The sequence below is a fragment of the Eublepharis macularius genome, chromosome 2 (assembly GCF_028583425.1).
Source record: "Eublepharis macularius isolate TG4126 chromosome 2, MPM_Emac_v1.0, whole genome shotgun sequence".
NCBI lineage: Eukaryota > Metazoa > Chordata > Lepidosauria > Squamata > Eublepharidae > Eublepharis > Eublepharis macularius.
In genome coordinates this window covers 162,967,206-162,982,035 of record NC_072791.1, presented here as the reverse complement: position 1 = coordinate 162,982,035, position 14,830 = coordinate 162,967,206, and the positions used below count along the sequence as shown (strand labels likewise).

Below are 14,830 nucleotides of genomic sequence, written 5' to 3'. Positions count from 1 at the left end.
TGCTTGATCTTGGATTCGTCTCAGTAGCCTTGGCAGTACTGGGAGAGGAGGGAACGCATATAGTAGGCCCCTGGGCCACTGAGATGTCATGGCATCCATGCCCTCTGCCGCTGGGTGGAAGTACCTGGTGAAGAATCTTGGTATTGGTGATTCTGTGGTGATGCAAATAGATCCGCCGTTGGAGTGCTGAAGTGCTCTGTGAGTAGATTGAACGTCTCCCTGTTGAGAGACCATTCCCCTGGATGAAGAGACTCTCGGCTCAGCCAATCCGCTTCTATATTGTGTACTCCCCTGATGTGTTCCGCTTGTAGCGATAGGAGGTTGTCCTCCGCCCAGCTGATGATCTTGTGTGCCTCCTTCTGTAGACGTGAGGACTTGGAACCTCCTTGCCTGTTGATGTAGGCTTTCGCCGCCACGTTGTCCATGCGGATGAGGACGTGTTGGGAAGCTAGCTGATCCTTGAACTGAATGAGAGCCAGATGGATTGCCCTCAATTCTAGCACATTGATGGGCAAATTCCGTTCGGCTGGAGACCATCGGCCCTGCCCGGGCAGGCCGTTCATTGATGCCCCCCAGCCCAAGAGGCTCGCGTCTGTAAACATCGCGTCTGGATGGGCTGAGGGGTCAGGAATCCCTTGCCTTGTCTGAGGTTGGAGTCGATGGTCCACCAATGAAGGCTGTTTTTGACTGACAGAGGTACTTGTATCTTGATGGTCCTCTTTTGAGCAATGTGGTGTTGGTAGGGCCGCAGAAGAGCTTGAAGGGACCTGGTGTGAAAGCGTCCACAAAAAATAGCTTCTGAGTTGGCCACGAGGAGACCCAACAATTCGGTCAGTTCCATGATGCAGGACTTCTGTTGTTTGATGACGGTCATCGTCCACTGTTTGGTCTTTTTGATCTTTTCCTCCGGAAGGAAGAAAGAACACTCTCGCGTGTTGATTATCAGTCCCAGATGTTCTAGATTTTGAGACGGTTGCAAAGAGCACTTGGCTCTGTTGATCAGAAAACCGTGCTGCTCCAGTACCTGGATTGCTAGGAGTGTGTCCTTGATTGAAGCTTCCTGAGAGCTCGACCGTATCAGGATGTCGTCGAGGTAGGGGTGCAGGTGCAGACCCATCTCTCGCAGCCTGACAATTGGGACAACCAGCAGCTTTGTGAAGACCCTTGGTGCTGTGGCAAGGCCGAAGGGCATGGCGCAAAACTGGAAGTGCATACCCTTGACACAGAATCTTAGAAACCGTCGATGAGGAGCAGCAACGGGCACGTGGAGGTAAGCCTCCATCAGGTCCACCGATGTCAGGTATTCTCCCTGACATAGAGCCTCCGCAATGGAGCGTAGGGTCTCCATCCTGAAATGTCGCAGCTTGATGAACTGGTTCACAAACTTCAAATCCAGGATGGACCTCCAGTCCCCGTTCCTTTTGGGCACGGTGAAGAAGATGGAATATACCCCTGTTCCTCTCTCGTGCTGAGGTACCGGTTCCATGGCTCTGATGTCTAGCAAGTGACGCACAGCCTTGATTGTGATCGCTCTTCTGCTCGGGTCTTTCTTGAGCGGAGATATTAGGAATCACTCCGGGGGGAGAGAGGTGAATTCTATTAAGTAGCCAAACGATACGACTTCCATGGCCCAGGCGTCCGCCTGGGAAACCGCCCAGTTCTGGTGAAACAGAAGTAGTCTCCCTCCCACCGGGGCCTCCTTTGAGTCAGGGCTTCTGACCCTTGTCCTCTGTGTCTGGCCTGAAGCCACAGGCTCCCATGGACCTGTGAGATCTGGACGAGAAGACACCTCTGCGGGACTGTGATCTCAGAAAGGACCAGCTCCTCTTGGTCTCGTGCCGCTGTCTGGGTAAAGTATGGTTTGTCCTGAAGGACTAGAAGCGAAATGTGTCTCTCTCATTCCCTCTGAGCGATCGAGGTAAAGCTTTCTTCTTGTCCTTTGTCTCTACTAGTATTCTGTCCAGTTGTTCTCCAAACAACTTTCTCCCCTGGAATGGGTAGGATGTCAGTATGACCTTAGATTGAATGTCGGCTTGCCAAGCTCTAAGCCACAACATGCGTCTAGTGACCGTAGCTGATGCCATGGCTCTGGCACAGAAGGACATTGCATCCAAGGTGGATTCAGCCGTAAACGTGCTTGCCTTCAGAATCCTACCTGCCCCCTCCAGGAGGCGCTTGTTGTTGTCGGGCAATAGTTGTATCAGACGTCTGGCCCAGACTACTGAAGCGCGCAAGACTGTAGATGCTATGGCCGAAGCTTTAATTGCCATGGCGAGGGCTTCATGAGTTCGCTTCAGAGCTATGTCACCCTTTTTGTCCAGACTGTCCTTTATAGCCCCTTGGCCATCTTCTGACAAAAGCCCATGGGATTGCAAAGCTGCCACTGGTGCGTCCACAGCAGGAACCTGCAAGAGCTCTGTGGCAAAAGTAGGAAGAAAATACTTCTTAACATTATTAGAGAAATGTTTGCAAGAAGCTGGAGTGGCCCACTCAGCCTTCAACTGTCTTTCATAGTATTCAGGAAAAGGAAAAACCTTGGACTTCTCCTCTGATCTAGGGAAAAATTCTTTATTCCCCTTAGGTCTGGATTTAGGTTCCCTAGGAGATGACTCTTCCTCCCCCTTCGATGGTTCTTGGAGCTCAAGGGCAGACAGGGTCTTTGCCAGGAGATATTGATAATCATCTGCCTGGAACAGTCTGTATGAATGTTCAGGGCTAGAAGACTCGTCCTCCTGTTCTTCCTCAGAGAGGAAGTCCCCCCCCCCATCTGAGTCCTCACTGGGGGAGGGAGCCTCCTCCGGCCAGCCCCTACCATCCCCAGTCGTGTTGGCATGGGTTTTTCTTGCTGCCTTGGTAGGCCAAGGTGAAGTATAGTTGGATCTCCCCTGGGCATCCAGACATCCCCTGGAGCAAGAAGGCTGAGAGGGCTGGGTTTGTTCAGACTTACGTAGGGCCAAGATCTCCTCCCTCATGGTCTGTCGTAGAAAACCCATCACTTCTGGGGGCATAGTAAGATAAGCGGCACTTACTTGGTTCTCCTGAACATTCAATTCATGATTGAGTCCCCATTTCTCCCGCCGGCTTTGGCGGGAAAACGCTAGCCGCGCCATTGTTTGCCGCCAAAACGAAGCTCCCTCCGTCGCTGCTGCTAAAGGCCTCCTGGTTCAGGCGTCTAGAGCTCTGAGGCTCCCTCTGCTGGAGACGGGGCCGTTTCTTTGAGGGCTGATCTTCTCCCGAAGGAATCTTCTCGCCGGGGAGCCGCTCAGCCTCGCAAGGCGAGCCGGCGCCGGCTGAGCACATCCCCGCCATCGGTAAGACAGCTCCTGGGGGATGGCTCGTCCTCTCTAAAAAGCTCTCTTCAGAATCCGATGAGGCCGCCAAGGCCATTCTCAGTCTTCAGTCTTCAATCTTCTCCTTGACTCGTTCCAAACAGGAGGGTATAGGAGAAGAGTGCAGTGGAAGATAGGGAATTAAAGGTGAAAGAAAGAGGAAGAAAGAGGATAAGAAGGTTATAGAATACAGATTGAATTAGGAAGGCAGTGAAGAGCTAGCCTAAGGCGAACTGCTCTCCCCTGAGGTAGGAAAGGAACTGGAAGGAAAGGGGGTGTTCACACATACATCCACAGGAAGAGGAAGAAAGATCAACTTTCCTGCCTCCCCGACTGGACGGTGGGAAACACCCAGGATGTCCTCCAACTCAGAGGGAGAACTACAGCCTCTCTTTCATTCTGAACTTTAGCTGTGAGCTTCATAAACTTCAGAATATGTAAGCCTCTCTCGACTAGAACTTGCTTTTCAATTCTTCTGCAAGCAAGTAAATTTCCAAACATTCATCAGCATTTTCCAGTTAATGTACAAGTTCAAAGAATCTAAGGCTAGCAAGAAGCTAGAGTAGTCAAGCTATGTTGTAAAATGCTCTTTCCATGCTGCAGAAGTGTACTTAGCAGACTTTCAGTTTTTAGAACAAGTATCTAAAAATATTCTGTATATTGCAACATTTTAAAACGCCTCTCCACCATCAAGACCTAAAAATATTGTTTATAATACAGTCAAATGTATTAGCAATGCTAACCATTAATTTTATTATCTTTGAACTCCAGGTTTATAGCAGCATAAATTGGCAGTATCAATACTTGAAACCCTTCTTTCGAAGTATTTTTCAACGTTTTCAATTTTCATAAACCGCCTTTAGTCTTAGTGAGAAAGGCAGACTATAAATAACATAAATAAGATCTTTTCTCCTGATTTTTTCACACCCGCATTTCAGCTTAATCATAGCTATTTTACCTGCTTTTTTATATAAAACTTTTAGCTGTAGGATCAAACACCTTTTTTCATATCAAGAGGTATTGCCTACTAAATATGGTGATGGTCTTTGGCTAGGATCCAGGATCAACTTTCTTAGCTGTAACTGCATCTCTTTGGCAGGAAAAAATGGCTAAGGCCAGCCTGTCAGTTCCTGTGCCTGCAGAAAGCTACTTGATAGATTATGGCCCAGCACAGTGCATGCTATGCCTTGGCTATTCTGGCTGTCAGGAGGCATTTCTTTGTGGATCGCTGCCAGCTGGCTTCAGTTACGGCTACATATCTGCTATAATAATCAGGAAGCTACTTCACTATTTTTAGTTCAGGTAACAGATAATGTATACTTCTATTGTTCCCTAAAACATTTGGAATTTTAGAAATTAATCAGTTATTTTATATTTTTAGCCTACCATATTTCTAAATTAAACGTATAACATAATTTCCTGAATTAGTTTGTCATTTTCCAAAGTATCCAATGCCATATCGCCCTCTTCTTTAACTTCTATTTTAAATTTGCACTACTATCTCTGTTGTTAGTATTTATTCCTGGATTGGCTTGAGTGGAAGCCTGTATACTTTCAGAAAATTATAAACTCACAAACTTGTGCTCAGTTCAACAATGTATTCTCATTTCTCTCAAACAGGATTTAAGGACCAAGAAGGCTCTGGGAGGGTACTCTAACCCCTTAGGGTTGGGAAGTCCTTTGTAAAGAAAGGGAGTGAGCTTTTCTTGTGCCCATTCAGCCAACATGAAAAAGAGCCACCTCAGTTTTCTAGGGATGGGAGCAAGATATGCCCCCTTTGGGGGGAAAGAGATAGAATCAGCTCATGGATTTGCTGTTATCTAGATTCCTGCTCATATCAGAGCACTAGCTGGACATGCACTGATTAGGAACCAATAGATAAGGCTCAAGAACTGTAATTGGCTGAGCTGCACCCAGAGGACACAGTACTAATGCAGTTGTCATAATTATTAGTGGTGTGCAATCTAGGTCCAGGATTCAGGAAAAAGCTAGATTTTTGCCAATCCAGCTAAATCCTGCTTTCCGGAATCAAATCAGAGAATCCTGGATAAATCTGGGTTTATCTGGGAAATGTGGCTCAGGCTGGCTCCTTCCTGGGCTTCACCCATGGTTTTTTTCCCAAGAGGGAGGGGCAGGAGGAAGGGAAGAGTGAGAAAGAAAGGAGGGGGGATGAGTGCTCAATCTGTGAAGAAGCTTTCCTTGTCTGCCTGGCTTCTGTGAGTGACACTGATTCAGTTGGGCTATGTTGCAACAGTGCCCCTTGCTTCAGTTTGGTTTGGGTGAAATTTGCTGCTTTGACATGATTCCCTGGTTTGATGCTGGTACCCTTGCTTCATTTTGGTTCTGGGGGGATTCCATCCATTCCCTTGGTTCAGTTTGGCTCTGTTGGGCTTCCTCTTGCATTTGGGAGTGTGCCTTTGGCCACCGGCAACCTTGCCCTTGTGTGTTTCTGCCTGACAGCCTACTTGGAAATGTTTCCCCCCATAAGAAACAATGGAGACCGGAAGGGAGCACCTTCATCAGGGGCCAACAGAATTAGACCCCGGGGTTCAATCTTCCTGAAACTTGTGGTGTCATTAGAGGACAGTCAGAAGTAGATTACCTGCAAATTTGGTGGAGTTTGCTTGAAAAATGCCCCCCAACCTCCTAGGATTTTCTAATCTTGCCAAGCCAGACCAGAGAAAGTTTCCCAGATTTTAGGGATGCTAGATTTTTTGGGGATCCTTGAAACCCAGATCCAGGTTTCCCTGATTTTTTTTTAATGCACACCCCTAATAATTATTTCTGGTATAGAACTGACCTAATTTTCACTCTTTTTCCAATGCAAGGGTTTTCAGCAAAGTAATAGCCAATGATGATTTTCAATACATTACCAAACTGTAACTGATAAGGATCTTGCAGTGCTGTTTTTATGATGACAGAGGACAGAAACCTACATGGGGCATATTTGGCTTGTCTCTCACACACTCACACTATGAAAAGGGAATCCCAATGTGTGCTGATAAGAGAGAAGAAGCCGTCTGTAAAAGCAAAGTTGGATGTTGGGTCATCATGTTTCTAAGGTTTGAGAAGAACAATGAGAGATTGGCATGTGGAAGAGACAGCAAAGATTTTTCTTAGGTTTGTCATTGCTAACCCAGAAATAATTATTTTGAAGCCTACCACAATGAGTTTAACCTCTAATCCAAGCCAGTAATAATTTATAATTAATTATTTCTTTCAGTAACCTACTAACCTGAATCTCAGTTTGTTGTAATGGATAATGTTAAGCTGATGGCACTCGTGTGCCTAACAACAGAACAACCTACCCTCAGATTAAAGATCTGTTGATCATTTTCACCTCTTGAATATTTGGTTAACATAATGATCAGTTTCTAGAACTCTTAACCAAAAAAATGGAAATGGTGAATGGAATTATAACAGCCAGGTAATTTTCAACCAAACTGTATCAGCCATGGTGTCATCTGTTCCAGCTAAATTAAAGAAGATACTTTTCCCTGTACTAAGCACCTGTAAAATGGACAATAAAATCTTACTTCCCCAGCACTCAGTATTTCTTCCAGGAGGCCTATTATGATAGCCTCAGACACTGGAGTGACACAGATGCCAAAAAGGGGATAAAAGTAGTTTTCTAAAGTTGTTTTATAACAACAACAACAACAACAACAACAACAACAACACTTGATTTATATACCACCCTTCAGGACAACTTAATGCCCACTCAGAGCAGTTTACATAGTATGTCATTATTATCCCCACAACAAAACACCCTGTGAGGTGGGTGGAGCTGAGAGAGCTCCAAAGAACTATGAGTTTTAAGTTTTAATTATAGCTAGAATCTTTGAAAATAATCAGGTTTAAAAGAAAATTTAATGTAATACAAACAAATGTTATAAAGGCTCTTAAAAATTCAGCCATGGTAATTTTTGACAGGTGGGTTGCATGATAAGAGGGTATACGTTAGTCTTCTAAACAGTACATAGATTCCTTAGTACCATTCTAATATATTTTGTCATAGCAGCTATTTAATATGCATGATTATATACAGAATTTCAAACTAGAAATCTTGATATAAAGTCAGTCTACTCCTCAGAGTCACACATTTCCCTGTTGCTATATTACACATCTGCCTTCACACAATACTGTGGGAAAGAGACATATCAGCCATAGTACCCAAAGGAGTATATGCGCCACACATACACTATTATAAAGCTCCCCTTGATCGACACAAGTATGGCGTTTGGAAGTCATTTCCAAAGAGTAATGTATAATTAAGAATCCCTCTACAAACTAGAGTGGCAAATAGCTAATCAACAGGTACAGAAAGGAGAAAAAATAGATCAAATCCACATATTTTACCAGCCCCTTTTCTACTGGTACAGCTCATGCACTGAATTAAATGTCAGTATAAACTAAGTGAAATACTAATCAGTGAATATCAAAAATAAACTCAACTAGAACCCCTTGTGCAGTTTTATAGTGATGTCAGAAATTTCTGAAGGAAGATGTTTTCAATAACAATATCAAGGACAAAAATCCTCTCAATTAAACCATAAGACTAAGTACTTGATAAATATTCAATGGTTTAGTAGTAAAAAACAATGTTCTTTGTACATATTCACAGAAAGCCTAAATGGTGTTAAATTAGTAAAGGCTTCATGTTCTAGATTACTCTGGCCAGACCTGATTCAGATATAGGTGTGCACTTAAGAAGCCCTAAGCATCTAGTTAGCTTTCCTAAATCAAATCATTTAACTCCTATCAACCACAAATAAGGTTTATGGTTGTTACTGGGTATAATACATAAGTAACACTATTATAGAATCTCTGCTTCCATTCTAAGCCTTTATTAATAAAACATGATTATTCAGCATTTTTAGTATCAGCTCAATCAACAGAAAATCATACCATCCTTTATAACTACATAGAACATTAAAGGAGAGCAATTACGTGAGTCCAAAAAGTATTTCATTCAAAGATAAATGGGTCACAGTCAAGCAGCTTCGGGTTCTCATATTTATAGGGTTTCAGAACCATCTAACAATAAACAACAGTCCCACTTTAAAGGGCGCACATTCTTAGTTAATTTATTATCCTATAACTTCAAACACCAGACAAGGTTATCTATATTTGAAACATATTCTTAAAGTATATAAACACTGGTAGTTCATTCTTGCAACATTTTATCATAATATGACTCTGCTTAAGTGTATATATGGAAACAGAACTAAAAAGAATCTGGAAGATTCCCCCTGACAAAGCTGCATGCAAAACGTGTAGGGGTTTTACAATTATTGAAGATTCTTTTCTTCTGCACCAATTGTCTTCTCATCAACATTTTACAATAACAAAGTCTTTGAAAAATTACCTTTCACAAGTTTCTCCAAGGGCTTTTGGCCCTCCATCAATATATCTATCCTTGAATCATATCTCCATCTTCTCTGAAGTTGTACATTCTTTTCATTCTCAGATGCTCTGTGTAACCGGACTTCAACACGCTGTATATACTAATATGGGTTAGATGGCTCTTCTCATCTACACAAAGCCATACAGCTATGTTACTTCTCTGTTTCATGCCCGTCTCCGAGGTTGTTCTATTCTAGGCCTTTTGGCATGTCTAGCTATGGGGCCAGGTAAGCCTTTTGTTTCTGTGTGCTAAGACATCTATGATTTTCTTGGTCAAATGTAGCAACTGTTCACCTGTAGTTCTAGCTATATCTGTCACATTTGGCTCCTAGTATATGTTCACTTCAGTCAACATACTTGCCTTTCCATATGCACAAAGCAGATCTGAAACCAGTATGGTAAGTCTCAGATGTGCGGGGGGTAGTTATCATTTCAGTTGTTACTCTAGTGAGAAATCTCATGCAATAGTTTTCACTGGAATGAGTAGGGCACTTCCTAATCTATCCCATCTCTCCCTCCTTCAACGGAGCTACCTCATCTCCTCACACATTAAGAATAAGTATCTACATACACTGGGTTGGACCCCAAGAAGAATTTCTGCCAATGAAGCTCAGAGGGGGGAAATCTTCACCAAATCCCTCCTTTTATAGCAGACTAACCCACCTACCCCCATGCTGTTCCCCAGGAACAGCAACAGGAGGGAGCAAAGAAATCCCAATTCACTGATAGAAATCTTTTGGTTGAAGTAAAGTTTCAGAAGATCCAAGCTATTAACAGCAATAAGCAACAATAAGCATAGCTACATTCATTTCATATTTCACACCTAGTTAGCCACACTAGCTCTCCAAGGACTGCTTCCACAGCTATACCACTCAATATAGCTGTGACACTGTCTGTCCACACAAGCATCTGTGGGCTGATACAAAAGATTCCCAAGAGGTCTCCCATACAGACACTGACCAGAGGGGGCCCACATGCTCTTCCAACCATGCCCTTCTGGCTTTGGGGGCCATAAAAATGCAACAGCCTTCCTTGTTTGTCTGTCCCGCAGAATATCATATAGATGCTCAACCAAATGGGCCTCCATGTTCAGAGGCAGTCATCCTCCTCCAAGTAGTTTCCTACTACAAGTCAAGAAACCACCCAAATCTTGCAGAGAAAGACCTCCCCAGACGCTCCACAGTGCCGCACAAAATCAAGGGAATCACTCCTAAACCTCCCACCTCATCAGAGAGCATGTAGTGGCAAGAAAAGGAAAAGGCAAACTTTTATCCTCCCCTTCGAAGCAAGGGACACATAAATGAAAAAATATTATCTACAACAAAACAGGAGTACCTGTGCACCCCGAAGACTAACCAAATTTATTCCAGCATAAATTAAGCGTCACTTGGACTCCTGTTTTATCCTACGACTACAGGCTAATAATAAGACAGAAGGGGCGGGGGGGGGGGGAGGCTCGCCTCTCCGCTGGCTCTCTATCGCGTCCCAAATCCTCACAAATACCGCGGTGGTCGTGGGGGGAGCAACGGCACCTCTTCTAATACCGCCATTACGGGACAGGAAAACCCATTTCTCCCTCCGCTACTTACTCACCACTCCACCAAGGCCGCCCCGATACTTAGAGGAGCTTTTTTCCTCCCCCTCCCAAAGCTTCCCACAGATCGACTGCCCTGTAGGACGCCCCTAAGAAATAAGAAGGGAAGATGAAGACAGAGCCAACCAACCCGCCCTGCCCACTCCTCCTCCTCCTCCCGCTCCCCTTAACTTCACAGCAGTGGCTTCTGGCCCCGCCGCGTTTCCCCTCCTGGGACCAGGGACCGCGGCTCTCCCTCTGATAAGAAAGCACCACACAAGGACAGGCGGCGCAGCCTTTCTCAACGGCTTTACCTGGCGGCGTGAGCCACAGACTCCCCTTCACCCGCCGACCGACGGCCGCCCAAAGAACCGCTGCATTCGCTTTCTTTGGGGCGGGGGCCGCCACCGCCGTACGCGTCCACGCTCGATACCGTTCCCGAGAGCCAGAGCCAGGAGAGCGCGGTCGCGAGCACGCTCGACTCTTAGCCGCCTAGCGGAGCTCATCAGGAGCCGCGCGAGCGCATACCACCTTTTTAAAAGTATATATATATATATATATATATATATATATATATATATATTGTCCAATCCGACGCTCTGAACGCGGCACGTGGCATGATGACAACCGCCGTTTTTTTTCTTTTAAACAATAAATAGACATCCTCTCCACCCCGTTCGCAAGAACGCGCACGCTCCAGAGCGCGCCCCACTCGCTATTAGAAAACGTCACGATCACATGCCAAATTTCTGGCCAATGGGAGGTAGGAAGAGATTCTTCACTCGCAATTGGCTGGGGAAAAAAGCATATGTTACGCTGGGCGGGCGTGGGCGAGGTTAATGCGCCCTCTGTCAGGGGAAGGCGGGGGCGGTATCCTGGGTTAACCCGGATAACCGTATATGAACGTTCCCAACAGCTCGCGACTGGCGGGTAATGATAAAGTAGCGAAAGGGGTATCTGGAAGTTAATCTAAAAACCCTGCTTCATTTGGCCAATTAAGAGGGGTTAAAGTGTGAAGTTAAAAAAAACTTGTCCGGCAGAGGTTGCAGAGACTGCGCGGGGCAGTCTCCACAAATCTGGCAGAGACGGTTGAGGTGCGGGGGCGAATCTGGAAGACGGAGTAGGGTGTGGATTCATCAGGATGTTTGGGATCATAAGAGGAACTTGGCAGAATCTAAAGTTTACTGGATCTTTTGCCTGCAGAACTTTACTGGCTGGTTGGCAGCTCTAGAAATGGAAGCTAAAACAACTTTTCACGTTTTCTTCCTCAGTGCAATAAAGATGTATATGTTGCTTGGTTGGTTGTGGGGAACCCAGGCTTCTTTCTGACAAGAACCAGTTTCGTACTTGTGATTTCCCATTCACCAAAGAGGGTGTTATCTGTTGCAAGGTCTCTACATACGTTACAAAACTCCACACTACAATTATTGGCTCATATGAACAGCAGTGTAAGCATTTAAACAGTGTTCAAACTGCTTATAAATGAAACTACTGGGACATGTAACAGCAAAAGAAAGACATTGAAAGTGATATCACGTAATCTGCTATGCAGCTTCAGTTTTCATTTGTATATTAAATTTGTATAATAAAACAATACAGCTATACTCTGCTTTAGGACTGAAAAACTGATTTAAAGCAAACACAATCCATATTACCCAAATATTGTATATTAGCTCTATCTTCTTAATCAGTAAGAGCTTGATAATTAAGAACTCGTCAGCAGGAGCTGAAATTTTCATTAGAAGCCTAACTGCTGGCAGCTAATCATGTCAGTGGTAAATCACTAGCGCACCACTGTGTATAATGGCCTCACTCAAGCATTCAATTAACTCCATTCATTCATGAGCCTCTTAAGTGCCCCTAGGCATACTACAGTTACCTTGCAAGTGGTCTTGTATTTCTGCTCTCCTCTGCCAGACACCACCATACCATGTTAACTAATGCTTTGTCCCATACTGGGGTCTCATTCAGGGTCAAGAAAGGTAGATCTTTCAGGCCACTGTTCTGCACTCACTAAGAACTCCACTGCATGCTTCTGAATGCATATGTGGCATCTGAAGCATCCTTGTCTTGGAAAAATCTTAACCCAACCAGGTTTTTTTTAACATTCTTGTGTGTTTATGCCTGGATCAAATGTAGAGATGGGCATGAACTGGAAAAAACAAACAAACCGTGCAGTTTGTGGTTCGTCACATTTCACAAACCACGAACTTTCACAAACCTGCCCTGGTTCGCAAACCAGTTTGGTGTGAAAACGTCACATCCAGGTCAGAAAATCGTCACTTCCGGGCCAGCAGAAGGCCACTTCTGGGTCAGCAGAAGGTCTGCAGGAAGTCCATCCCCTGTTGCCTAGGAAACTGATTGATCAGGGCTAGGCTGTCTGCAGTGATGAACCAAAAAATAAACCAAATGAACCAGTCTAAAGTTTGTGGTGGTTCGTCAGAAATGGGCTCTGATGAACCACTGGTTTGCGAACCACAAACCAGCCTGGTTTGTTACGACCTTTGGTTCATATTTCGGTCCGTGCCCATCTCTAATCAAATGTGCTAACAACTTCTGACAAGCAAACCAGCATTCGAGTTACGATTGTTTTAAAAATTTGAATGAAAAGGTCATCTATGCCCCAAAGTGAAATAACACACAATTGGCTGGCTAGCTCTGTAATCTAGGCTGATTTACTTAACAATTTGATACTGATTAAATTCAGCTGAGAATGTGGAGTTTGAAACCTTGAGGGGTATGGAATACTGAATGTTTTGTTCAGAATAAAGAGTGGGATGTATTATGGTGGAAGGAGAGAAAAGGAGATTAAAACTGTTCGGTCTGCCCATGCAGAAATCAAAAAGGTTAAACTTTACCTGCATGGTACAAAAGGAAAGGAAAGGCTTTGCTTACTACATTTGTGTCAGATCCCTCATGAAAAATACACACTTTCAATTTCCAGAATATTTCCAGAACATTAGGACATTCATGTCAAAGTGCTGAACTGAGCTATTAGAAAGGAAGCCACCATGTGGAAACGCCCTAAAGAGTTTGTGTAATCTGTGACTTGTTAAAATGGTGCTATCTGAATTTCTTGTAGATACAGAAAACTTTGTTGGTACTATTTAAAACCATTTCCCTGTTCAATTCTCCCTTTCTCTCCCTCCTCCCTCTTGCCCCTACTTTGGAGGCTGGAAAAGAGGGAGGGGGGAGAAAGAATATGTAGGGTGTGATAAAGGTATAAGAGAAAGGAAAGGAAGATGGGAGTGGTGTATGTGAGAGCACTGGAGGTTACCCCTACCCTCACCAGCATGTTGCAGATCTCCCATATAATTTCTTCTGATTTTTAGGCAGTATATTTTTAGTTCCTTTTCCATTTGAATTATTTCCTTATGTTAAAATAAAAGCCTACTGCTCAAGTGTAGGGGCTGTTGTGGCTCCTTCTCTCCCTCTTAATCTTTTATAACTGAATTGGTTCCTGGTTGTTTTTCATGGTGTGTGGCATGTAGACAGATGCTGATTGCTGTAATAGTATTTTCTGTGTGCTGGATTCTCCTTTATGTGCCTTACTTTTTCACAGCAGCTGTTGCATCTTTTGCCTTTTTTTAACAGTAGGAAGCAAAAGGATGCTTTGCTTGCATGAATTGTAATCTGCTGAGTCTTTCTCCGTAAGTTTATTGCTGCCACAGTTTCTCAAATTCCCCTGGAGATTTCCCATTCAGTACTGGATAGGCTTTCAGTTAGGAGAGAGTACAATTAAAAAACAAAGCTCTGTTGCTGCTGCTGTGATTCCGCTCTGTTTCAGTGGTGAAGTGTCCACCTCCCCCATGCCACCTCTGATCAGAACTGTATATGGCTGTTATTCGCCAGTAAAACTCGGTTGAGAGATCCATTTGCAGTGTTGACTTTGACTAATTTTCTGAGAGTAAGCAAAGCCATGTTCCTCACCCAGTCCTTAAATAGCAGAGACATGGCAGAACTCTCAAGCAGATCTGTGTCTTGTAGTCAGTGGTATGCACTACATATCCCTCCCCCCTCCCGTCTTTTAAAATATGCATTAATTTCCTAGCAGACATTGTTGGTATAGTCCTTATAACAACTTACCCTCCAACCAAAGCTCTGTATTTTAACAGATTCATGACAGCCAGAAATTCAGCTCTGCATTATAAGTATACCAGACAGAATGACTGCTTCCAAGCACAAGGGCTTCCTCACTTGATAAATTATCTTGAACTTTTACAACTCATTTTATCTTGGGATTTATATAAATAAGGGTTTGTCAGAAGTTAAAGCAACCAAAACCCAGAAGGTCCCCTAATTAAGCAAGGGCCTGTTTTATGTTTATTTATATTTTGAGGTATCTGACTATATACACAGCATTACAATAGAATAGCAGAGTGCTTGGGGTTAACAATTCATAGCAAATGCACAAATAAAAAAGCAAGTGCTTCTAGAGCATTATTGAGTCCCCACTTGTGTATGCAATAAAACAACTCTCAGGTAATCTCTGGTTACGTGTTCTTGAACTCATTTTAACCCA

The 14,830-nt window shown here is 44.0% G+C and overlaps 1 protein-coding gene across 4 annotated transcripts in view; it reads right to left on the bottom strand.

Moving 5' to 3' along the window:
• The window catches only part of RALB (RAS like proto-oncogene B), a 62,906-nt gene that overhangs the window by 25,111 nt on the left and 22,965 nt on the right, over nucleotides 1-14,830 (bottom strand). The window contains exon 1 of one of the 4 annotated variants that reach the window (XM_054970428.1): nucleotides 10,623-10,797. The exons of 2 other annotated variants lie outside the window; for them this stretch is intronic. The gene's annotated coding sequence lies outside the window, so the exon portion shown is untranslated. Of the gene's footprint in view, nucleotides 1-8,697; nucleotides 8,783-10,622; nucleotides 10,798-14,830 lie in introns of those variants that run through there. One more of the 4 variants, XM_054970432.1, reaches the window with a different exon arrangement.